This window comes from Oncorhynchus tshawytscha, linkage group LG25 (genome assembly GCF_018296145.1).
Source record: "Oncorhynchus tshawytscha isolate Ot180627B linkage group LG25, Otsh_v2.0, whole genome shotgun sequence".
NCBI classification, from domain to species: domain Eukaryota; kingdom Metazoa; phylum Chordata; class Actinopteri; order Salmoniformes; family Salmonidae; genus Oncorhynchus; species Oncorhynchus tshawytscha.
The window spans coordinates 33836219-33861684 of NC_056453.1; the positions used below are offsets into that span (position 1 = coordinate 33836219).

Consider the following 25466-nt stretch of genomic DNA (forward strand, 5'->3'; position numbering starts at 1 on the left):
TCTTTCCCACAACGGCCCAAGATGTATAATGCATTTTCCAAAACACCACACAGAGCAGCCTGGTCTCAGACTAGACGTAACACAGTAAATTCAAATCTGGGACACTCAAATTAGTACAATATGTTACGTTTGGTATGGTTCCATATGACAGATGGTTATTTAAGGGAAAAAACAAAAGTAGGGTGGTTGGTCAGGATGGATGGATGTGCATTTAATGTCAACGTCTAGCAACCCAAAGGTTTGCGAGTTCGAATCTCATCCCGGACAGCTTTAACATTTAGCTAATTAGCATTACTAGTAGCAAAATAAGACTACATTTATTGAACATGAAATGTATTTCAATATGAATGAAATAGGCCTATAGCCTACTGTATCTCTATATTAATGCAGTCTTCCTGGTTTTTCATTTTAACCATTTGTTTATACATCGGTTGTTTGTATCAATTGCAAAGACATTGGCAACTTCATAGTCAACTTAAAATCAAATCAAATTTTATTTGTCACATACACATGGTTAGCAGATGTTAATGCGAGTGTAGCGAAATGCTTGTACGTCACAGAGAGACAGATAAACCATATGATTCTATGTTTAGCGGAGATAGTCTGTAAAGTGACGTGGGAGGATGTAAAAGCGTCTAACGATGCACTTCTACGTGGCAGGTGTTAGATTACGAGCGTTTTCAAGTGCAACGCTAATATCGATGGTTTTGGGAAACAGCTCTGAGATTTAACGATGCTCCTACGAAGGTTCTAATGATGGATTTAGCCTTAAGATGCTTTTGGGAAACCGGGCCCAGGTAGACAAACACTTTTAAGTCCAAATTTAAGTGGCACTTTGGTCACACTTTATTTGGATAGTCCGGAGTATGACAGATGGTCATACTATCAACAAACAATATGTTGATAGGCAACTGCTTGTGAAGGTCAGGTTTAGAATAAGGGTTAGGGTAAGGGTAAAGGTTCGAGTTAAGTTTAGGGTTAGGATAAGGGTTAAGGTTAGGGATAGAGCGAGGGTTAGGGTTAGTAGATAGTTGAAATGTTACTGATAGTCTATCTGTAGATGCTCTACAGACTATCCAAATAAAGTGTTACTGAGGCTTTTATATACCATTATAATAACAATTGAAAGACAAAAATACATTTAGATTTTTCTGCATAGCGATACCAAAGTGAAAAGCAACAGTCTACCACAAAACATTGCACCTAACTCCAAACTTTATACAGCAGCTGTACATAGTCCATCGGTAAATAGCCCACCCAATTTACCTACCTCATCCCCATACTGTTTTTATTTATTTACTTTTCTGCTCTTTTGCACACCAGTATCTCTACCTGCACATGACCATCTGATCATTTATCACTCCAGTTAATCTGCTAAATATTAATTATTCGCCTACCTCCTCATGTCTTTTGCACACAATGTATATAGACTTTTTTTTCTTTTCTCTACTGTGTTGTTGACTTGTTTATTGTTTACTCCATGTGTAACTCTGTGTTGCTGTCTGTTCACACTGCTATGCTTTATCTTGGCCAGGTCGCAGTTGTAAATGAGAACTTGTTCTCAACTAGCCTACCTGGTTAAATAAAGGTGAAATAAAAAAATATTTAAAAAATACCCAGAGGCACAACATCTGCTATCAAAAATAAAAGTCAAGTAAGTATGATCTCATTGTACTATTTACCATTAGTCCTTGAACGTTCCATGACTTCAACTGAATTGCATGAGTTCTTTAGAAACAGCACACTGCTGCAAAAAATGTTCTGAGAAGTATACATTTACACAAAGGTGTAAGCATTTACTAGCTCAATTTGTCCCTTAATGGCCCCATTACTTTCCTGGCCTACCAGGGGAACCATTTACATTCACAATGCAGGTCCCTCTCGTCTGGGTCTCTAAATTTAGCCAGCAGAGCTTGTTACAGAGCACAGAGGGAGGGGTGAGGAGCTTGTACAGGCCAGGGCACAGTGAATGAGTGAGAGAGAGGAGAGCTTGTATAGGGCACAGTGAGAAGGATGGAGGAGAGCACAATGCCATTACTGAAGCACCTAGGTAGTGTGGACATGGCGTGGGTAGAAGTAAATCCTAAAAGGAAGGAATCGCAAGGCACCTACTGTAATTATAATTAATATCGTGCTGCATTTATATTTTAATACATTACCATAAGCTATTATCCAATTTGATCAAGCATTAAAGATGCACTATGTAGAAATTGCTCCGGTTGCTAAAATTCATTGTACCATCTAAACTGCTGTGAAATATATATTCCATAATCAAAAATAGATGACATTTCTATAGGAATTTGGTCAGATCACCCAAAAAGTTAGATTGCAGCTTTAAATACAGGCCATCTTGACTAGTTTGTACATTAATTACCGACCAATCTATCCATAAATACTTTATCTTTTTCAAATTAAACCATCTTACTGAGAGAAAAATAGTTTGGGCATTCATCTTAAGATAAATAGGTGAGACAACCACATATCACAATCATAGTAAATAGATTTTTCTAAACCAAGTAGATATCAGCAAGAAAACGGCTGACACGTTAAGAGGTGAAACAAGCTTGACATTGTATAGCTGGCAGTGTGGGCTGTGGAAAACTTCCAGGACAGACCAAAATAAACTGCATGAACACTGACCTTGAACACGTCGACCTTGCTTATCCAAGCCTTCTTCACACACGGGTTTAAATAAATGACTCCACCATGGAAAGCATGTCATAAAGGGGTTTGCCTAACAGTGCAACCCATAACTGGTAAAGATCTCTGGGCTATTTTGAGTAGATAGTCACACCAGGTTTGTCTTGACTGCTACAAGGAATAGCCATAGCGTGTCAACTCAACATTAACTCAAATGTATTTAAATCTCTCAACAATGAACACATTTTATTCCCTATACCCGATACTGTAACTTCATTGATCAAGTTTTACTAGTTACACTTTGCAGAATTCATTCATATTGAATGATTTTCTATGGGCTGATGTGAATTGAATAACCAATGGAGTAAGTATGTGAGAAACATTTTAAAATATTACAAGTTCACAACACCACTTGAGTTATTGGCACCCAATATATAATTCGGCCAAGAGACCTTACAAGAATGCTAATATTTCCTGACAGGGTGGGTTTTGGTTAAATTGCATCAACAAGAGTATTCCAAGCTATTGCAATACAACAGTGGGAAATGTATTTACTTTTATCCATCCCTTGTGAACAAAAACAATGATTATGCTTCTGGGGCAGCTGGGATATTTTCTGGTTATAGCCCAATGAGCAGGCAAATCCTCACCAGAGTGTGGAGACTGGCGATAAGCCATCGTTTTTTAAACCTGGCTAGGCCACGAAGAAGAGAAACTGAGGCAATACCATTCCCAAACAGATTATATTAAAAAAATGAATTGTACCAAAGTCAAGTTTTAACAAGGAGAGAAAATGAAGATCCATCACAGCAATCCAACTGCTCCAATGTGTTTTAGGTTTGAGGATTGTAGTTCTACTGTCGGTAAATCCAACCGCTCTAATGTGTTTTCGGTTTGAGGATTGTAATTCTACTCTCAGTAAATCCAACCGCTCCAATGTGTTTTAGGTTTGAGGATTGTAGTTCTACTGTCGGTAAATCCAACCGCTCTAATGTGTTTTCGGTTTGAGGATTGTAATTCTACTCTCAGTAAATCCAACCGCTCCAATGTGTTTTAGGTTTGAGGATTGTAGTTCTACTGTCGGTAAATCCAACCGCTCCAATGTGTTTTAGGTTTGAGGATTGTAGTTCTACTGTCGGTAAATCCCAAGATTTTGGTTGAGGTCAAGATTCAGCTTTTGATAGGTATTGTATTGCATTTGTCAACCAACAAATAACCACAAAAGAGAAGATCTTCATATTATCAAATTTTATGACTACAGTGGGCTCCAAAATTACTGGCACCCCTGACTGGCAATGCACAAACAATACTTAAAATATAAACATTATAATTATAGAGACAAACTCAAAATACCAACATGTGAAAAGTACTGTACTTTATTAATGTTTCAATGGAACCCACCAAAATCATTGATTGATTTAATTAAAAATCAATTTCCTCCAAATCAAGGTTTCACAATTAATGGCACCCTTAAATATTATTGTAAATAACATCTACCAAAATTAAACCATGAATTATATTCCACTTATTTAAGTTTATCTAAGTGTAAAGGAACTATATTGAGCCATGACATCACTTCCTTTTTCACTAGAGTATAAAAATGAGGTAACACACATGCAATATACCTTTGTCATCCAACACCATGAAGAAAAGAAAAGAACTGGCAGTTCAAAGAGACAGATGGTCGTAGACCTTCATAAATCTGGTAATGGCTACAAGAAGATCCACAAACGATTGAATATATGACTGAGCACTGTTGGGGCAATTATTAGAACATTCAAAAGATATGGAACAGTTGAAAACCTCACGGGTAGAGGACGCAAATGCATTTTGCCCCCCAGGATAGGGAGGAGGATGGTGAGAGAAGCAACAAAATCCCCAAGAATCACTGTGAAAGAATTGCAGGCCTTGGTGGCATCTTGGGGTACCCAGGTTTAAAAAAGCACCATCAGACGCCACCTCCACAACCAGTCTCTTTGGAAGGGTTGCCAGAAAAAAGCCCTTAATGACCCCAAGACACAGACGCAAGCGCTTGGAGTTTGCCAAACATAATTGAAATTATGACTGGAAGAAGGTGCTCTGGTCAGATGAGACCAAAATTGAACATTTTGGTCAGATACAGCATTGGCATGTTTGGCGTCGAAACAGAGATACATACAAGGAGAGGCATCTCATACCCATGGTGAAATATGGTGGTGGGTCAGTGATGTTTTAATTCCAGAGGTCCAGGGGCACTGGTTAAGAATGATGGCATAATGAATTCCACCAAGTATCAGGCAATTTTGGCTGACAATTTGGTTACCTCTGCCAGAAGGCTGGGACTTGGCCGTATGTGGACTTTCCAACAAGACAATAACCCAAAACAGACCTCAAGATCCACACAGAAATGGTTCTGTGGGAGCCTCCCGGGTGGCGCAGTGGTCTAATGCACTGCATCGCAGTGCTAGCTGTGCCTCCAGAGATTCTATGTTTGAGTCCAGGCTCTGTCGCAGCCGGCCACGAACGGGAGGCCCATGGGGAGACGCACAACTGGCCCAGCGTCATCCAGGTTAGGGAGGGTTTGCCCGGCAGGGATATCCTTGTTTCATTGCGCACTAGTGACTCCTGTGGTGGGCCAGGCACAGTGCACACTGACCAGATTGGTGACTTCTGGGTTGGATGTGCATTGTGTCAAGTCGCCACAGTGTACGGTGTTTCTTCCGACACATTGGTGTTGTCAAACATTACAGGAAAAGACCATGCTGTTATCCTTGCCAGAGGTGGTGGCACGAAGTACTAAATGAGGAGTGCCAATAATTATGAAAACTTGATTTTGTATTAAATAATTGTATGTTGTCGGTTCCATTGAAAAAATTAAAAAGTACAGTATTTCTCACATGTTGATATTTTGAGTATATCTCTATAATTATATTGTTTATATTTGTTTAAGTATTGTTTGTGCATTGCCAGTCAGGGTGCCAGTCATTTTGGAGCCCACTGTACGTACATGTCGAGGTAAAACGGAAGCTAAACAAAGCGTTTTAGAGAAGTGTAGAAAAGTATTACTCTTTGTAAAAAAAAGTTATATTGGATGGGAGCTTTATTTAAAATGACAGGGGGGAAATGTGATCAGGGATAAGTGAGACAATATCAGGCATCTTGGAAGAAAGAATCCAGGTCCTTTGTCATTTCTGCTACCACCTCCTGAGACAGGTTCCCTGGTCCTGGTGTCTGGCGAGGGGGCGTGTTGGGGGGTTGTCCTGCCGCTTCACCTCCACCTTCACCCCAGCCACAGGACCACCTAACAGCTTCTGGCTCTCCATGCAGTACTGGTTGGGGTGATTGAGCGAGAGCCCAGAGTCCTCAATCTGACAACACAAAACATTAAAAAGTTGTGTACGGTGTCAGACAGTAAAAAGAATACCGGTTCAAATGTTAATGAGCTAGAAAGAGTAGCGATGGTCAGCTTTGACAGACATGTTAGAAAGAAAAAAACTCTGCTTCAGTTATTTTACCATTTTCATTGTACTGGTGTAATGAACTGCTGCAATTCCTCCCTCATCTTCATGCCTGGCTGTGTGATTGGGATAGAACAAACCAGCTTTGAAGTCTACCTGATTAGTCTCTCTCCTGCCATCATCTTGATCATTGTCCCATTCCTTTGTCTAGCTAGGAAAATGCTAGCTAACTACTAGACTGTATTGGAACAAGCATGGGGGGTAGGTACGCCTACATATCTCAGCAGCATTTCGATAGAAATAGACTTCTTACAAAAACAAGAATCAAAGAAAGAAGTTCAGTACTGATCTAAGAAAAAAACATTATCTCTCCTGCTTACTATACTGTCTCTGTTCACGGTCTGTCCAGCAAACTTTTTTAAGCGTTTTTTTTTAGGAATGGGGGAAAAATCTCAGAGCCACAGGTTGCTGAGTAGAGAGCTTTCCATTACACCCTGATTGGTCTCAGTTTCACCACATTACAGCAAATGGCACTTGGCCTTCTGGCTGTGAAAAATGACAAAATGCATAAACATGAAACAATCCGAAACAGAGATCAGAAACAAATCAATCTTTGAATGATTTTGCTGCAGCCCCCGCCCCTGCTGCCCCCTCCCCTAATCTGAGGTGAAGCATATCAGAGTGCTCCACTGGACACTATTTCATTACTCTTTCTATTGTTTGATTTATCATCAGTGTAAATATTTAGTCATTTAAGTATTATATTTGGACCTTTAATAAACACAGCCAAGGACGGAGAAACGACTACGATCTATCTGTACAAACCCACAGATCTGGAACCAGGCAGGACATGTGGCAGAGTTTGAATTCTCCCAGTCGCAGGTAAGGGAGAAATTAGTTGGTCGTCTTTGTGTCCCATGATGACTTAGAGATGAGTGGCTGTAGATTTGGGGGATGGCCCAGACCCACCTCACAAAACAGCTATGCTTTGCGCATTAATGTCACAAACGTGCAGTACGGACGACAGCACCAAAAAATGAGTCATAAATTTCATAAATTCACGAGTCAGTCAGAATTCACTGAAAAACACTTTAGAGGCATTGAAATCATTCTCCGTGACAATGTGAGTAAATTAGAACACTAAATGAGAGGAGAAACAATCACCATAAATATGAATCATAACCCTTAAGCTTAGTATCAAAGTGATGAATTGCAATGGTGGACTAGTTTAGGGACATTTATGATACTATCTAGTCTAGATGTATTGGTAATGTAAGTAAGGCAACTTTTGTTGTAAAGAAGTTACATATAGCTGAAGCCAGTAGGAGGCAAATAACAATAATTTAGGCTGGTAACCAGGAACAATGTGACCCCCCCCAAGGGTGTCGCTAAGTCACAACAGACAGTGTCCTTTGCCTGTCCTCTCTTCAAGGAGCAAAGTGGCTTTCATCGGGACCGACTTTCATAGTGACTTACTCTCAAGTAACCAAAAAAGGCTAGGTAGTCTAAAACCTTATTGAATAAGATTGATCAGAAATCTGTCCCATTAAAACATATTGGGGATTAAGGTATACAGTCTTAAACATGTACTCTCACTGGGTTATCAGATTGAAATGTGATTGAGGATATTAGCTGCATCTGAATAAACCTTGCACCGGAGCAATGGCAAATACAACACATCAAAGACCGCTCCCTTCTCTCCTTCTCAGACTCAAATGAACCTGTCACATAGCAGATAGTCAACATTTATATCTTGGTGCTACATTCCCACATTCTCACCGGGATTCTGGCACTTCAACTGCGTTGAATGCTGAGGGACAGGGGCACGTGATAAAGAAATAATCCTGACTGACATCTCTAGATTATTGCCTTCTCACCGAAACGTTTAAAACACCACCTGTCAGTTTGCAGAGCGTCCAATTTGAATAGAATTAACAGTGCAGCACGGAAAATCTGACGGATATCGTCAACATGCATTGGAGAGACCAACTTCCCAAACTGCCGCTTTAGTGGCTTCCCGAAAATAACACATTACCAAACCCTGCGGTATGTCAGAGAAATCACTATGATCAACGTACATAACAGCACAGACATAAAGAACAATGAAAACAAGTTGCCCCACATTTTTTTTACATTCTCCGTCTTAAATAGGGATATTAATAACCTTGAACGTGACTGAAACTGCTTATCCAAAGGTCCACCACTAAAATAAATTAGATCAAATAAATACTCATTAAGGGCTAAATTAATCTAAAAATCTCGTAATAAACCCATGCAATTTAAACGGCTATGACGACTAATGATGGATGTGAGTTTGGTGCTCCTCCAGAGACTTCATGCATGAGCTGCAGGGTACTCCCCAAGGCCCTCACAAAGGCGGGCAGGCCGCCCCAATTACATCCGGCCCCGAATGAAAGGCGTCCTTACACTGTGTGACAGCTCAGAGTACTTCTGGCAGGTCAGTGCATTCCCTCGAAACTCCAGGATCTGAAAACAAGAATGGAAAGTAGAGCGAAAACAGAGATGAGAGGTGTTGAGAGTTATAAAGAGATCTTCAATTATTATTTGTATAGAACAGGAATGTTGCGTAAGAGACGATTTGACGTTAACCAATAGCATTGGCTAGACGCTGTAAGCAGTTGCAGGAATAATTCTAATCAAAATCAAATCAAATGTTATTTGTCACATGCGCCAAATACAACAGGTGTAGACCTTGCTGTGAAATGCTTACTTACTACAAGCCCTTTTAACCAACACTGTAGAGTTAAGAAAATACTTACCAAATAAACTAAAGTAAATAATAATAAAAAATAATAAAAAATGCTATTATAGATGGAGCGTTTGTGTTAAGGCCCTTGTTTTTTTGCAGTTGCTAATTATGGAGAAATGTCACAGCATGGCATTAACGTGAGGCTCAAAGTATTACCGTAAATGATAATTTCCATGACACTTAAATACAGTACAGATAAAAAGAGGGCGATAACTTGAAGTTATCAAACAAAAATAAGTGATTTACAGGGTTTGTGTTGCAATAATGTGAAGCACAAAATCCCAACTAACTTTTTTTATTTTCTTCCTTAAGCTATCGACCAGGGCCTGGTTTCTCAAAAGCATCTTAAAATCCCCTAGTCTATGGACGCACCGGCGCATCAATCTAAGAAACATAAAACAAATTGCCATCAAAATCCATCAGGTTCGCTAGAGAGAGATTTTTTGTTGTTGTCTTCATGAATGGAATTATGGAGGTAGTTTTGTGCCTATCTAAACAAAGGGGTTAAATATGTGTAAAAATAATAATATATACACACATACAGTACCAGTGAAAAGTCTGGACACACCTGCTCATAACCAGGGTTTTTCTTTATTTCTACTATTTTCTACATTGTAGAATAACAGTGAAGACATCAAAACTATGAAGTAACACATATGGAATCAAGTAGTAACCAAAAAAGTGTTCAACAGACTCTTCAAATAGCCACCCTTTGCCTTGATGACAGCTTTGCACACACTTGGCGTTCTCTCAACCAGCTTCATGAGGTAGTCACCTGGAATGCATTTCAATTAACAGATGTACCTTGTTAAAAGTTAATTTGTGGAATTTCTTTCCTTAATGCATTTGAGCCAATGACCAAGTCCATAATATGGCAAGAACAGCTCAAATAAGCAAAGAGAAACAACCGTCCATCATTACTTGAAGACATGAAGGTCAGTCAATGCGAAACATTTCAAGAACTTCAATTCAACTTTCAACTTCAAAGTTTCTTCAATTGCCGTCGCAAAAACCATCAAGCCCTGTGATGAAACTGGCTCTCATGCGGTCCGCCACAGGAAAGGAAAACCCAGAGTTACCCCTTCTGCAGAGGATAAGTTCATTAGAGTTAACTGCACCTCAGATTGCAGCCCAAATAAATGCTTCACAGAGTTTAAGTAACAGGCACTTCTCAACATCAAGTGTTCAGAGGAGACTGCATGAATCAGGTGAATCATGGTTGAATTGCTGCAAAGAAACCACTAATTAGGACAGCAATAAGAAGAAGATACTTGCTTGGGCCAAGAAACATGAGCAATGGACATTAGACCAGTGAAAATCTGTCCTTTGGTCTGATGAGTCCAAATTAGAGATTTTAGGTTCAAACCGCCATGTCTTTGTGTGACGCAGAGTAGGTGAACGGATGATCCATGAAGAATGGAGGAAGACATGTGATGGTGCTTTGCTGGTGACACTGTCAGTGATTTATTTAGAATTCAAGGCACAGTTAACCAGCATGGCTACCACAGCATTTCTGCAGCGATACACCATCACATCTGGTTTGCACTTAGTGGGACTATAATTTGTTTTCAACAGGACAATGACGCAACACACCTCCAGGCTGTGTAAGGGCTATTTGTCCAAGAAGGAGAGTGATGGAGTAATGCATCAGATGACCTGGCCTCCACAATCACCCAACCTCAACCCAATTGAGATGGTTTGGGATGAGTTGGACCGCAGAGTGAAGGAAAAGCAGTCAACAAGTGGTCAGTATATGTGGAAACTCCTTCAAGACTGTTGGAAAAGCATTCCAGGTGAAGCTGGTTGAGAGAATGCCAAGAGTGTGCAAAGCAGTCATCAAAGCAAAGGGTGGCTTCTTTGAAGAATCTAAAATATATTTGGATTTGTTTCACACTTTTTTTGGTCACTACATGATTCCGTATGTGTTATTTCATAGTTGTAGAAAATAGTAAAAATAAAGAAAAACCCTTGAATGAGTAGGTGTGTCCAAACTTTTGACTGGTACTGTATATACCGTGCCTTCAGACATCATTCAGAAACCGTTGACTTATTACACATTTTGTTACGTTACAGCCTTGTTCTAAAAATGATAAAATAAAAATTATTCCTCAGCAATCTACACAAAATACCCCATAATGAGAAAGCAAAAACAAGTTTATTATTGTTTTTGCAAATTTATAACAAATCAAAAACAGAAATACCTTATTGACATAAGTATCCAGACCCTTTGCTATGAGTCTCAAAATTGAGCTCAGGTGCATCCTGTTTCCATTGAACATCGTTGAGATGTTTCTGCAACTTAAATGGAGTCTACCTGTGGTACATAATTTGGAAATGCACACACTTGACTATATAATGTCCCACAGTTGACAATGCATGTCAAAGGAAAAACTAAGCCATGACGTTGAAGGACTTGTCCGTAGAGCTCTGAGACAGGATTGTGTTGAGGAACAGATCTGGGGAAGGGTAACAAAAAAAGTTGTTCTCAGTCAACTTACACGGTAAAAGGTTCAATCAAATAATTCAAACATTGAAGGTCCCCAAGAACACAGAGGCCTCCATCATTCTTAAATGGAAGAAGTTTGGAACCACCAAGACTCTTCCTAGAGCTGGCAGCCCGGCCAAACTGAGCAATCAGGGGAGAAGGGTCTTGGTCAGGGAGGTGACCAAGAACCCTATGGTCACTGACAGAGCTCTAGAGTTCCTTTGTGAAGATGGAAGAACCTTCCAGAAGGACAAGCATCTCCGCATCACTCCACCAATCAGGCCTTTATGACAGAGTGACCAGACGGAAGCCACTCCTCAGTAAAAAGCGCATGACAGTCCGCTTGGAGTTTGCCAAAAGGCACCTAAAGATTCTCAGACCATGAGAAACCAGATTCTCTAGTCTGATGAAACCAAGATTGAATGAACCCTTGGGCCTGAACGGCAAACGTCATGTCTGGAGGAAACCTGGCACCATCCCTATGGTGAAGCATTGTGGGTGCAGCATCATGATGTGGGGATGTTTTTCAGCAGCAGGGAGTGGGAGACTAGTCGGGATCGAGTCAAAGATGAACGCAGCAAAGTACAGAGAGATCCTTGATGAAAACTTGCTCCAGACCTCAGACTCAAGCGAATGTTCACCTTCCAACAGGACAATGGGCCTAAGCATACAGCAAAGACAACACAGGAGTCAAGGACAGTCTCCGAATGTCCTTGAGTGGCCCAGCAAGAGCCCGGACTTGAACCCGATCGAACATCTCTGGAGAGACCTGAAAATAGCCGTGCAGCATCGATACCCATCCAACCTGACAGAGCTTGAGAGGTTCTGCAGAGAAGAATGGGGGAAACTCCCCAAATACAGGTGTGCCAAGCTTGTAGCATCATTCCCAGGAAGACTTTGTCATTATGGGGTATTGTGTGTAGATTGATGAGGGGAAAAAACTATGTAATACATTTTAGAATAAGGCTGTAAACCTAAATAAAATTGGAAAAAGTGAAGGGGTCTGAATACTTTCCAAAGGCACGTTTTTGCTTTGTTATTTTGCTTTGTCATTTATATATACAGGACAGACAGTTCACTTTATTTTTTGACCGTCTTTTTTGCCATTTATGAATGTGTTATTCAATGCGTTTCCATGGGCATAAGTAGTAAAGGCCAAATTCAATATTTGATTGAATATTTGTTTTATAGTAAATTATCTATGGTATGACCATCTTAAAACAATACCATATCTCAGCTTAGAACCCCCCACTCCTTAGACTTTAAGAGGTTAAGGAGAGATTAAAACGCCAATGTTCCACTTTACCAATGACTGCCATTCTGAAGGACAAACCGGTTAGCGTACATTCTCATTGCGGGCAATGTCACGTCGGTGTCTGGCGAGTCTGGCCTCTGAGGTCTGCAGTGTTTGTTTGGGCAGCGCCAGGGAGACCGGTTGACTGAGGGCCGATGTTATGCATATTAATCACTTCCCAATGATTTCTCTCACATTGGATTCAGTCGCTCACATTTAATAATGCTGCCTATATAGCCTGTCTCTATGCTCAGGGGCCTCTACGGTGCATTGGCCTCCTGGGCTGAACCACAAACAGTGTCAGTGAGTCCTCTGCTCAACGTAGAGTACTTACTCGTACCAGGGAGGGAGATTCTATAGGTGGTTGCTGAGGGGGACATGGGAGAAATGATTCATTTCATTTGAAGAGAGATGAGCTCCCCTTGGGTTGGCTGTTCAACTAAACTAGCACGCTGTCCTCTAGTCCTTCCCTAGTCCTCAACAGATTGCTTGGTACGCAAATTATTATTTGTACATAGAAATATATTTTTTTTTCTATGGATTGGTAGACAGAAATATCTGGGTATGAAAAGGCTACTTTTACCAGTGCTAAGAATGGACTGTGTTGAATGCTTAAAAGTAGAGTACTCAAAACATGCAGAATTGACCTCCAACAGTCTAAAAAAGACATGCACTAAAGACATGTCTAAATCAAATCTAATTTTATTTGTCACATACACATGGTTAGTAGATGTTAATGCTAGTGTAGCGAAATGCTTGTGCTTCTAGTTCCGACAATGCAGTAATAACCAACGAGTAATCTATCCTAACAATTCCACAACAACTACCTTATACACACAAGTGTAAAGGGATAAAGAATATGTACATAAAGATATATGAATGAGTGATGGTACAGAACGGCATAGGCAAGATGCAGTAGATGGTATTGAGTACAGTATATACATATGAGATGAGTAATGTAGGGTATGTAAACATAAAAGTGGCATTGTTTAAAGTGGCTAGTGATACATGTATTACATAAAGATGGCAAGATGCAGTAGATGGTATAGAGTACAGTATATACTGTTGTGTCTTTGGCTATGCCGGATTAAGTGATATGACATGCTATTCTATACAATAATTTCTCCGTAATTAATATTACCTGATTGAGCTAATCATGTAAATGTAATTAACTAGAGAGTCGGGCACCACAAAATAATATTTATAGAGCTGTTATCTTCCGAATAAACTCTTAAGGACGTAGAAATATTTTACATCAATAACAGTCAATATTAATCGTCACCTTAATTCAGTCTCATCTGAAAGTTGTAAATTCTTGGATATTGTCACGCCCTGGTCTAAGTATTTTGTGTTTTTCTTCATGTATTGGGTCAGGCCAGGGTGTGGCATGGGGTTTTTGTATTGTGGTGTGTTTTGTCTTGGGGTTTTGGTGTGTATGTATTGGGATTGTAGCTAGTGGGGTTATCTAGCAAGGTCTATGGCTGTCTGGAGTGGTTCTCAATCAGAGGCAGGTGTTTATCGTTGTCTCTGATTGGGAACCATATTTAGGCAGCCATATTCTTTGAGTTTGTCGTGGGTGATTGTCCTTAGTGTCCTCTATGTTAGTTTGCACCAGTATAGGCTGTTTCGGTTTTCGTTACGTCCTTTGTTTTGTAGTGTTTGTGTTTATTCGTGTAGTACGTTGTTCATTAAACATGGATCGCAATCTACACGCTGCAGTTTGGTCCGACTCTCCTTCACACCTAGAAAACCGTAACAGATATCTTCACGAACCCTGGCTAACAAGTTGAATCAGCAATACAAAATTGGGTTTAATTATTAATTTACTAAATACCTAATTAATCACACAGAATTACACAAACACATAATTAATCATAACCTGATTACAAATTACGTCATAAAGAAAAACGTCCCTAGCGGGCGGAACAGATATGACAGATTGTTACACAAAAGAAAAGGGCTGGGTTTGAGTGAAAGAGCATGAAGACTGAGTAACAAAGGAAGAAGCTGTGCTATCGTGAATACAGTATCTTATGCATTCTAAATTACCGCCCATTTGGAAAAGGAAAATGCAATAAATATTTACTCTGAGCTGCACTTCGGTAGGTTGGTGGTAGATGGAAGGCCGTGTTGCCAAACCGAGTCCTTTGAAGAATGTCTCTGGTGGTCAAATGTATACGTTGTAGTAACGTCGTTGTGTGATAGACGGGATACTCTGTCTGTTCCTTCCTAACCTCGTTTGCAGCTGCTGTTGCTAACTCAACGGCTAGGAGGTATCACTTCTGTAGTGAATAAGAGTTCAAAGTTAATACCATTCACAACCAAAACTCACGCTGATGTTGGCTTCGTTCTGTAGTTATTATCTGAACCATTCTGACATTGGACCGTCGTCCTCACATCCTCAGAACAGAAGGTTATATTGTCGTCAAGGCTTTATATGGGAAGGGAGAGGAGGGCGTGTTTGAAAAGTTTTATAACCCATGACTCTTCACAGGGGCGGGCCACTGATTGAGCAGAGCCCTAACCTTCTGAAAACCCAATTCTCACATTTTAGAAGCTAAAATCACATTTCATCCCATCACAAATAATTTCATATTCAAACATTTCATTGGAACAACAATTCCACGTGAATCCGATAACTCTGATGTGTAGACTTTCCACTGCAGAGTTTATGTCATCTTATCATTGATGAGAATGTCTCAGATGACAACCGAACTGACATCAGATTCATTAAGTACCACCGCATATGTTCAATTGGTTGGATTACTAGAATATAGTTAATTTCCCCCCACCTTCTGATGTTCCCAGAATCTCAATGTTAACCAAGGGGTTTGCAAATGTAACATCATTAGGGTAGAGAGAAGAAAAAGGGGGGAAGAGGTATTTATGACGGTCATAAACCTACCCCCAGGCCAATGTCATGACAACGTACCAGGCGGCAACTGATCCGTCTGTAAAAGTTTGTGAGTGTAAAAGTTAGTGAGTGCTTTTGGTGACAAGCCAATAAAAAATATAGCCTACAACTATTTTATCCTTTATTTTACGAGGCAAGTCAGCTAAGAACAAATTCTTATTTACAATGACAGCCTATTGTGCGCCGCCCTATGGGACTCCCAATCACGGCCAGATGTGATACAGCCTGGATTCAAACCAGGGACTATAGTGACGCCTCTTGCACTGAGATGCAGTGCCTTAGACCGCTGCACCACTTGGGAGCCATATTAAAAGCACTATTAAAAGGAGCAATCTTGCACTTTTAATACATGAAGTAGCAGAGTTAGACTTAACATTACTGATCTTATATTATACCATGCTATATTAGATCTCCACAGAGAATACACAATAACATGATTACTAGACTCTAATTAAAATATATTGCCAATTCAGGTTGCTCTCCCATACTGCATTGTGTTAGTCAAGGTAGAATAGGAAAACATTACCACAAAAAACACTTTCTTCTTTTTGAAACCTTTGCTAGATGTCATTGCCCATCAGAACACTTCAAAACGACTTTGAAACATTATATTTCTCGAGTATACTGTGGGATGTTAGGCTGCGTGTATATGTTCTTCATACCAGACTTTAAACAGTGAACTTTATGGCCCAATTAAAAAGGGGACCATGAATTAAATTAACATCCTAAAGGTCCATAACTCCATGAGAACGTAACAGCAAGGCCTTAGAACTTTATTTCATTACATGCACCATTGAACCCAGTTTAATGTGTTGAGAGAACACATCGAAAGTGCTTAAAAAGTGCAGTTGAAAATATGCCTCGATTCATTTTAAAAGACACGAATGCTGAGGCGGTCAAAGCTGTAATCTCACTAAGCTGAGCTGCTCATATATAAAAGCTGGGCTCTAAGCTGGAGCACTGTAGGTTTCAACTGCACACAGGATATCAATGCTAAAACTACCCAAACACAACTGACGAGGCTAACAATCCCTGAGGAAAATTGCATCTGAAGTCAACTGAAACTAATTTGATTTCAGAAAATTGGTTAAACCTGTATTAAATAAACACTTGATAAAAATATGGTTAACAGATAACAGCTTCTGGTGCATAAACATTAAAACTGTATTGTTTTACTAAGATCTGGAAAAAAGTCATTAATTCCTCACTTTCCCTAGTGTAATACAAATCAGTCAACCTTGTAGAAAGTGTGATGACAATCTACATTTTGTGCTGTACAGAATACATATTCTAATCTATAGTACACCTAACTTTTAGAGAACAAAACTTTCTTCCTTTCCACTTTTTCTGGTATTGTCATGGGGAGCAATTTGAGTCAGACTTATGTAAGCCTGAGTTTTGGTGAGTTTATAGTTTTCACGTTATGTCCGTAATGTGTGTTTGTTTTTTGCCATCTAGGACTGGTCTATACAGTTGAAGTCGGAAGTTTACATACTCTTAGGTTGGAGTCATTAAAACTCGTTTTACAACCACTATACAAATTTCTCCTTAACAAACTATAGTTTTGGCAAGTCGGTTAGGACATCTACTTTGTGCATGACAAGTCATTTTTCCAACAATTGTTTACAGACAGATTATTTCACCGTATCACAATTACAGTGGGTCAGAAGTTTACATACACTAAATTGACAGCTTGGAAACTTCCAGAAAATGATGTCATGGCTTTAGAAGCCTCTGATAAATCATGTTAATTAGCCTGAGTCAATTGGAGGTATACCTGTGGATGTATTTCAAGGCCTACCTTCAAACTCAGTGCCTCTTTGCTTGACATCATGGGAAAATCAAAAGAAATCAGCCAAGACCTAAGAAAAAGACATCACCGGCAACAACGTTGCCTATGGGCACAAACCCACCATCGCTGGACCAGACAGGACTAGCAAAAAGTGCTCTTCGCTAACGAGTTGTGGTTTTGTCTCACCAGGGTTGATGGTCAGATTCACGTTTATCATCGAAGGAATGAGCGTAACACCGAGGCCTGTACTCTGGAGCGGGATTGATTTGGAGGTGGAGGGTCCATCATGATCTGGGGCGGTGTGTCACAGCATCATCGGACTGAGCTTGTTGTCATTGCAGGCAATCTCAACGCTGTGCGTTACAGGGAAGACATCCTCCTCCCTCATGTGGTACCCTTCCTGCAGGCTCATCCTGACATGACCCTCCAGCATGACAATGCCACCAGCTATAGTGCTCGTTCTGTGCTTGATTTCCTGCAAGACAGGAATTTCGGTGTTCTGTCACGGCCAGCGAAGAGCCCAGATATCAATCCCATTGATCACGCCTGGGACCTGTTGGATCGAAAGGGGGGTGGGGGGGGGGCTAGGGCCATTCCTCACAGAAATGTCCGGGAACTTGCAGGTGCCTTTATGGAAGAGTGGGGTAACATCTCACAGCGAGAACTGGCAAATCTGGTGCAGTCCATGAGATACTGACTGTTACTGTTACTTTTGATTTTGACCCCACCCCTTTGTTCAGGGATACATTATTCAATTTCTATTAGTCACGTCTGTGGAACTTGTTCAGTTTATGTCTAAGTTGTTGAATCTTGTTATGTTCACACAAATATTTACACATGTTAAGTTTGCTGAAAATAAACACAGTTGACAGTGAGAGGTTTCTTTATTTGCAGAGTTTATATCTATATCTAAATGTCAATAAGACCACCAGGTTAAATTAGATTCATTAATACAAAGGAAATATGGTCGATGGGATTGTATGAGCATATTAGTGACAACTGCAGTGAGCTGATGTTGCATTGTGTCATGGGTTAACAACAGAGGTTTTAGAGGGTGTTGTGTTCTGAGCCAAACCTACCTGACTGATGCCGCTGGGCGAGACCTTATAAGACCACAGCTTCTGCTTCAGCAGCTCTGGGTCACTGCGTCAGAATGGACACCCTGCAACCACCATGTCATAGAGTGAGACGGGATAGGGAGAGAGAGGGGGTGGGGGTTAGACAGGGGGAGAGAGGGGGGTGGGGGTTAGACAGGGGGAGAGAGGGGGGTGGGGGTTAGACAGGGGGAGAGAGAGGGGTGGGGTTAGACAGGGGGAGAGAGAGCGGGTGGGGGTTAGATAGGGGAGAGAGAGCGGGTGGGGGTTAGACAGGGGGAGAGAGAGAGAAATTACAACTGAGGGGATGGCAGATTCACAAGACCTGCTAAAATAATATTATCAATAACATGAACCACATTGGTTTGTCAGATGAACATTGTAACAGAGGGACCCGTTCCTATGCCAGGACAATAGAATTCTTGCATGCATCAAATTATTAGACATTGAACTCAAAACACTGTCTTGCATTTGCTATGACTGGGTTCATAGGAAAACTGTATTGCATGCAAACATAACCCTTTTCAAGCAGCACGTCTCCAGGCCCATGCCTCACCGTGCTGGTCGCCTTGGCTGGGTGGGTTTGACAAAATCACCTTCATGCAACTGTAGGGGGTGTAGTCTGTGCGCTTGCCTTCCTTCCCAAACATGTGGCAGATGCTGTAGGCATATGCTTTGTCAAACTAGAACGCAAAAGATTGAGAGAGAGAGAGAGAGAGAGAGGTGTGAGAAAAGTGTGTGAGAGAAAGGTGTGAGAAAAGTGTGAGAGCGAGAAAGAGAGATGTGAGAGAGATGTGAGAGAAAGAGAGAGGTGTGAGAGTTGGAGAGAGAGCGAGAAAGCGAGAGATGTGAGACATGGGGTTGTAGTGAAAAAAGGGATCAGGAACAGCGCGACGGGAGGTTGGGGGTGAAAACAGAGACGTTGTCGTACATCATGTCGGTGGTGGCAGGGTGTTTTCCGCCATGAAAAATCGAGCTATTAGAGGGAAACTGCGGTAGAGGTATCACCAAACTCAAGACAGCTGTGACTGGATTATGGATAATGTGGCCCATTTCCTCCCTCCGTCTCTTTCCCCCCTCCATCGTCTCCCTGTTCTTGGCTGCACACCTCTTCACATACATGCTGTGATCTGTCACTCACCCCTAGGAATGAACTCGGACAAGTGTTGACATTTGTCAGATGCGTTAACATGAAGGAGACCGATTGGAATTAGTAAAAACGCCAATCACACAGCCACGTTATAGGCACATACTGTACACTACAGACAAGCTATTGTTGGAAAGTCCCCACTGAATTGTGGACCCATTGTTGTGGCAGATTACACAATCAAAATAATCAACCCTTGTAGAAAAAAGGCACATAGACCTATATTGCCACTATGCGGCTAGCTCATGAAGTTCAGGGTTTCTATTGCAACTTCAATGGATTATGATGAGTATAATTAGAGAACCCTGAGAAGCACTTTCAACAGTGAAGGCAGAGCCTGTAAACCATCCGATTCTCATCTTTGCATTCCATAGCCACAGCTCTTGTCTCTGCAGACAGACCTACTGTCCATGCCGCCGCCTCCGCCTCCGGTCCTGCTCCAAAATATATGTCGTGTGCTTAAGAAACCATTACACTGTTTGAGTTCGATGGGGGTCACTGCATTCAATCTCAGCGGTGAACTCAATTTACCAATCATATGTACTCCTGTAGCTGCTCAAAAGGGAAATACAACCTCCCCCTGATGGTAAAATCAACAGTGGGCTGTGGGAGAGCGAGAAAACATTAATCACAATTGTACTCATCATAATCCATTAAAGTTGTAATAAAACCCCTGAACTTGACAAGGTGACTAGCTACATAGTGGCAATATAAGGAGTAATAAAACTACTCACCGATCATATATTAATTATATGGTGCTTTTAAGGATTTCGGAAGCCATTTCCAGTTTAAAGATCACAGCCTACTGTATTAAAATCGTTCTAGGAGCTCTGTCAGTGTGTAGACATTTGTGTATAAGTTTCCTCCGTTACGACTTAACTGCAATTCATGCATATTCATGAGTGACAGTGCACAAAGAAGAGTTTTACACTGATCTTTGAACATTGAGAACAGATAAAGGATCTTTGACGGGTACATACTGTATACGAAACCACACAAACACACTGAGACGTTGATAACTTTGATTGAAAGGTCACAAGCCACATCTGTACTTTGTCAATTCCCATGGTGCCTTCCAGATATCTACAGGTGGGACTTGCCAGGGACCTCACGATATGATAACACCCCCACTTGTTTGACACAGAACAGTCTCAATTTGTTGGGGGCATGGACTCTACAATAAGTTGAAAGTGTTCCACAGGGACGCTGGCTGATGTTGACTCCAGTGCTACCCACTGTTGTGTCACGTTGGCTGGATGTCCTTTGGGTGGTGGACCATTCTTGTGATGCACAAGGGAAATACAGCGCATTCTCAGACCCCTTCCCCTTTTCTACATTTTGTTACGTTGCCACCTTATTCTAAAATTGATTAAATTAAATGTTTTCCCCTCAATCTACACGCAGTACCCCATAATGACTTGGCAAAAAGTGGTATTTAGAAATGTTTGCAAATTTATTCAAAATAAAAAACAGAAATAACTTATTTACATAAGAATTCAGACCCTTTGCTATGAGACTCGAAATTGAGCTCAGGTGCATCTTGTTTCCAATGACCATCCTTGAGATGTTTCTACAACTTGAGTCCACCTGTGGTAAATTCGATTGATTGGACATCATTTACAAGATGGCGCCGACAGAGATGGTCGCCTCGCCTTAGAAAACTATACAGTATTTTTTTTAAATGTATTATTACTTACATTACATACATTATTACAGCCGGGAAAGACAATTGGATATAAGAGCGAAATCAACTTACCAACACTACGACCAGGAATACGACTTTCCTGAAGCGGATCCTCTGTTTGGACCACGACCCAGGACAATGGATCTAATCCCAGAAGCCGACCCGAAACAAAGGCGCCGCAGAAGGGGCCGACGGAGCGGCTTCCTAGTCAGGCTCCGTAGATGTGCACATCGCACACTGCTCCCGTTGTTGTAATTTTTATTTTTAATACATCTGAAAAAATGTCTAGAAATCTGTTTTTGTTTTGTCATTATAAGGTATTGTGTGAAGATTGATGAGGAAAACATTAATTTAATACATTTTAGACTAAAGCTGTAACGTAACAAAATGTGGAGAAAGGAAAGGGGTCTGAATACTTTTCGAATGCACTGTAGATGTCTTTTTTCCCTCATCAACTAAATCCATTTTAGAATAAGACTGTAACGTAACATCACAATCCAAGTTTCAATTGTCTCAAGGCTTAAAAACACTTCTTTAACCTGTCTCCTCCCCTTCATCTACACTGATTGAAGTGGATTTAACAGGTGACATCAAGAAGGGACATCAGCTTTGACCTGGATTCACTTGTTCAGTCTCATGGATAGAGCAGGTGTCCTTAATGTTTTGTACACTCAGTGTATGTCTGCCGCAGAGACACAAAAGAGAGCAGGAGCAAATATATTTGGATAATTCATGGAAATAAGTGCTGATAACATGTTGGCTCTATAAAAAGAAGATGGAGAGCCAGCTATAGGATGAAAATATTGTCCAAAATAATAATCGCGATATGTAACTATCAAACCCCCCCCCAACCTACTGGTCCATTCAGTCATAAGAGCTTCTCACAAGGAGCTTAGCTCCAAGGACAACAATGGCATTAGCTAAATGAAGCCAGTCTAATTATACAGAGGCGTAGCTATTGAGTGTCAGAAATGCCAGCCATTCATGCATTCAGTGCTCCTCTGAAATCCTGCCACACTCAAAGCCTGTCATTCTTCCACTGCATACCCCACTTACTTTTATAACACTAACTAATTACTGTAATAATGTCAACTAGTTCCAATGTAATGTATGCAAATGCTCATTGGAGGAAGTGCATTGCTATTTCATGACCGAGCCTGAAAGATGCCAGCTGAAATAAATAGGCAGCAAGCTCTTATTTGTAATTTCAAGCTCTTCTTTTGGAAAGGTTATTTCAAGACATCAAATCCTGAGACCTGCTCTTCTTTCCCATGTTTGAATGCAACATGTAGGTTAGTTGTAGTGAGACGGATCAAAAGACAGGCCTTGACTCTAAACTGTAATCATAACTGAAAAGCTAGCTAATCCAATGACGAATCACAATGTGAACATTTGTCCATTTCAAAATCATTCATCTACAAAACTAATTCATTCAATACCAAAAAATGCCTCATAAGCATACCACCAAAAACAACAAAAAACAAATGCAGTCGAACAATGAGGCTCTCATTTCAAAGCCTTATCAAACATACCCAGGGGAAACTGTTCTTAAGAAGTTGGCTTCAATATGACAAAAGGGAGAAAAAACCATGCAAGTCATATTAGCGTGAATCTGGTTTAACTTGATTTAAATTGAACCCAAACAGTACTCTACCCATTTTACTGAGGAGATGTTGACATAGCTGTTGGTAAATGCTGTGTCTGCCCTGGGGGCTTACTGTACAGCCTGTTAGTTAATGCATTGTCTGCCCTGGGGGCTTACTGTACAGCCTGTTAGTTAATGCATCGTCTGCCCTGGGGGCTTACTGTACAGCCTGTTAGTTAATGCATCGTCTGCCCTGGGGACTTACTATACAGCCTGTTAGTTAATGCATTGTCTGCCCTGGGGGCTTACTGTACAGCCTGTTAGTTAATGCATTGTCTGCCCTGGGGGCTTACTGTACAGCCTGTTAGTTAATGCATCGTCTGCCCTGGGGGCTTACTGTACAGCCTGTTAGTTAATGCAGTGTCTACCCTGGGGGCTTACTGTACAGCCTGTTAGTTAATGCAGTGTCTACCCTGGGGGCTTACTGTACAGCCTGTTAGTTAATGCAGTGTCTACCCTGGGGGCTTACTGTACAGCCTGTTAGTTAATGCAGTGTCTACCCTGGGGGCTTACTGTACAGCCTGTTAGTTAATGCATTGTCTGCCCTGGAGGCTGTACAGCCTGTTAGTTAATGCATTGTCTGCCCTGGGGGCTTACTGTACAGCCTGTTAGTTAATGCATCGTCTGCCCTGGGGGCTTACTGTACAGCCTGTTAGTTAATGCATCGTCTGCCCTGGGGACTTACTATACAGCCTGTTAGTTAATGCATTTTCTGCCCTGGGGGCTGTACAGCCTGTTAGTTAATGCAGTGTCTACCCTGGGGGCTTACTGTACAGCCTGTTAGTTAATGCAGTGTCTACCCTGGGGGCTTACTGTACAGCCTGTTAGTTAATGCAGTGTCTACCCTGGGGGCTTACTGTACAGCCTGTTAGTTAATGCAGTGTCTACCCTGGGGGCTTACTGTACAGCCTGTTAGTTAATGCAGTGTCTACCCTGGGGGCTTACTGTACAGCCTGTTAGTTAATGCAGTGTCTACCCTGGGGCTTACTGTACAGCCTGTTAGTTAATGCAGTGTCTACCCTGGGGGCTTACTGTACAGCCTGTTAGTTAATGCAGTGTCTACCCTGGGGGCTTACTGTACAGCCTGTTAGATAATGCAGTGTCTACCCTGGGGGGGCTTACTGTACAGCCTGTTAGTTAATGCAGTGTCTACCCTGGGGGCTTACTGTACAGCCTGTTAGTTAATGCATTGTCTGCCCTGGAGGCTTACTGTACAGCCTGTTAGTTAATGCAGTGTCTACCCTGTATAGCCTGTTAGTTAATGCATTGTCTGCCCTGGGGGCTTACTGTACAGCCTGTTAGTTAATGCAGTGTCTACCCTGGGGGCTTACTGTACAGCCTGTTAGTTAATGCAGTGTCTACCCTGGAGGCTGTACAGCCTGTTAGTTAATGCAGTGTCTACCCTGGGGGCTTACTGTACAGCCTGTTAGTTAATGCAGTGTCTACCCTGGGGGCTTACTGTACAGCCTATTATGCAGTGTCTGCCCTGGGGGCTTACTGTACAGCCTGTTAGATAATGCAGTGTCTACCCTGGGGGCTTACTGTACAGCCTGTTAGATAATGCAGTGTCTACCCTGGGGGCTTACTGTACAGCCTGTTAACATCTCCAGTCCAACACACTTTGGCAACGGTGACAGAGAAACCTGAAATAGAAGGAATTAGAAGTGTGTGTGTAAGACTTGCCGTGGCTCCTCAGAGACAGTCCATTGTGACGGATGTGTAACTAGCCCTAATCCATCTTGTGTAATGCCATTAAAACAGGTTTCATTGTAATCACTGCTACAAGCCTCATAACAACGAACACCTTGTAAAATAAACAGTACAACATTGAAGGTGAGGGACTCCACAATACATCATGGCTCTTCCCAAAATGCACATCAATTTGTCTGCTTTTCAAGTTAGTAAAAGTGCAGGTTTTTGCTCTATATTAGTGGGTTGGGTAAAAAGCTTGACGATACAAGCTACATACACTGAGTATGCAAAACATTAAGTACAAATCAAATCAAATCAAATTGTATTTGTCACATACACATGGTTAGCAGATGTTAGTGCGAGTGTAGCGAAATGCTTGTGCTTCTAGTTCCGACAATGCAGTAATAACCAACAAGTAATCTAACTAAAAATTCCAAAACTACTACCTTATAGACACAAGTGTAAGGGGGTAAAGAATATGTACATAAAGATATATGAATGAGTGATGGTACAGAGCGGCATAGGCAAGATACAGTAGATGGTATTGAGTGCAGTATATACATATGAGATAAGTATGTAAACAAAGTGGCATAGTTAAAGTGGCTAGTGATACATGTATTACATAAAGATGCAGTAGATGATATAGAGTACAGTATATATGTATACATATGAGATGAATAATGTAGGGTATGTACACATTATATTAGGTAGCATTGTTTAAAGTGGCTAGTGATATATTTTACATCATTTCCCATCAATTCTCATTATTAAAGTGGCTGGAGTTGAGTCAGTGTGTTGGCAGCAGCCACTCAATGTTAGTGGTGGCTGTTTAACAGTCTGATGGCCTTGAGATAGAAGCTGTTTCTCAGTCT

The 25466-nt window shown here is 41.1% G+C and overlaps 1 pseudogene; it reads right to left on the reverse strand.

Moving 5' to 3' along the window:
• Positions 1–5753: 5753 nt before the first annotated feature.
• Positions 5754–25466, reverse strand: part of LOC112236315 — a 110255-nt pseudogene continuing 90542 nt past the window's right edge.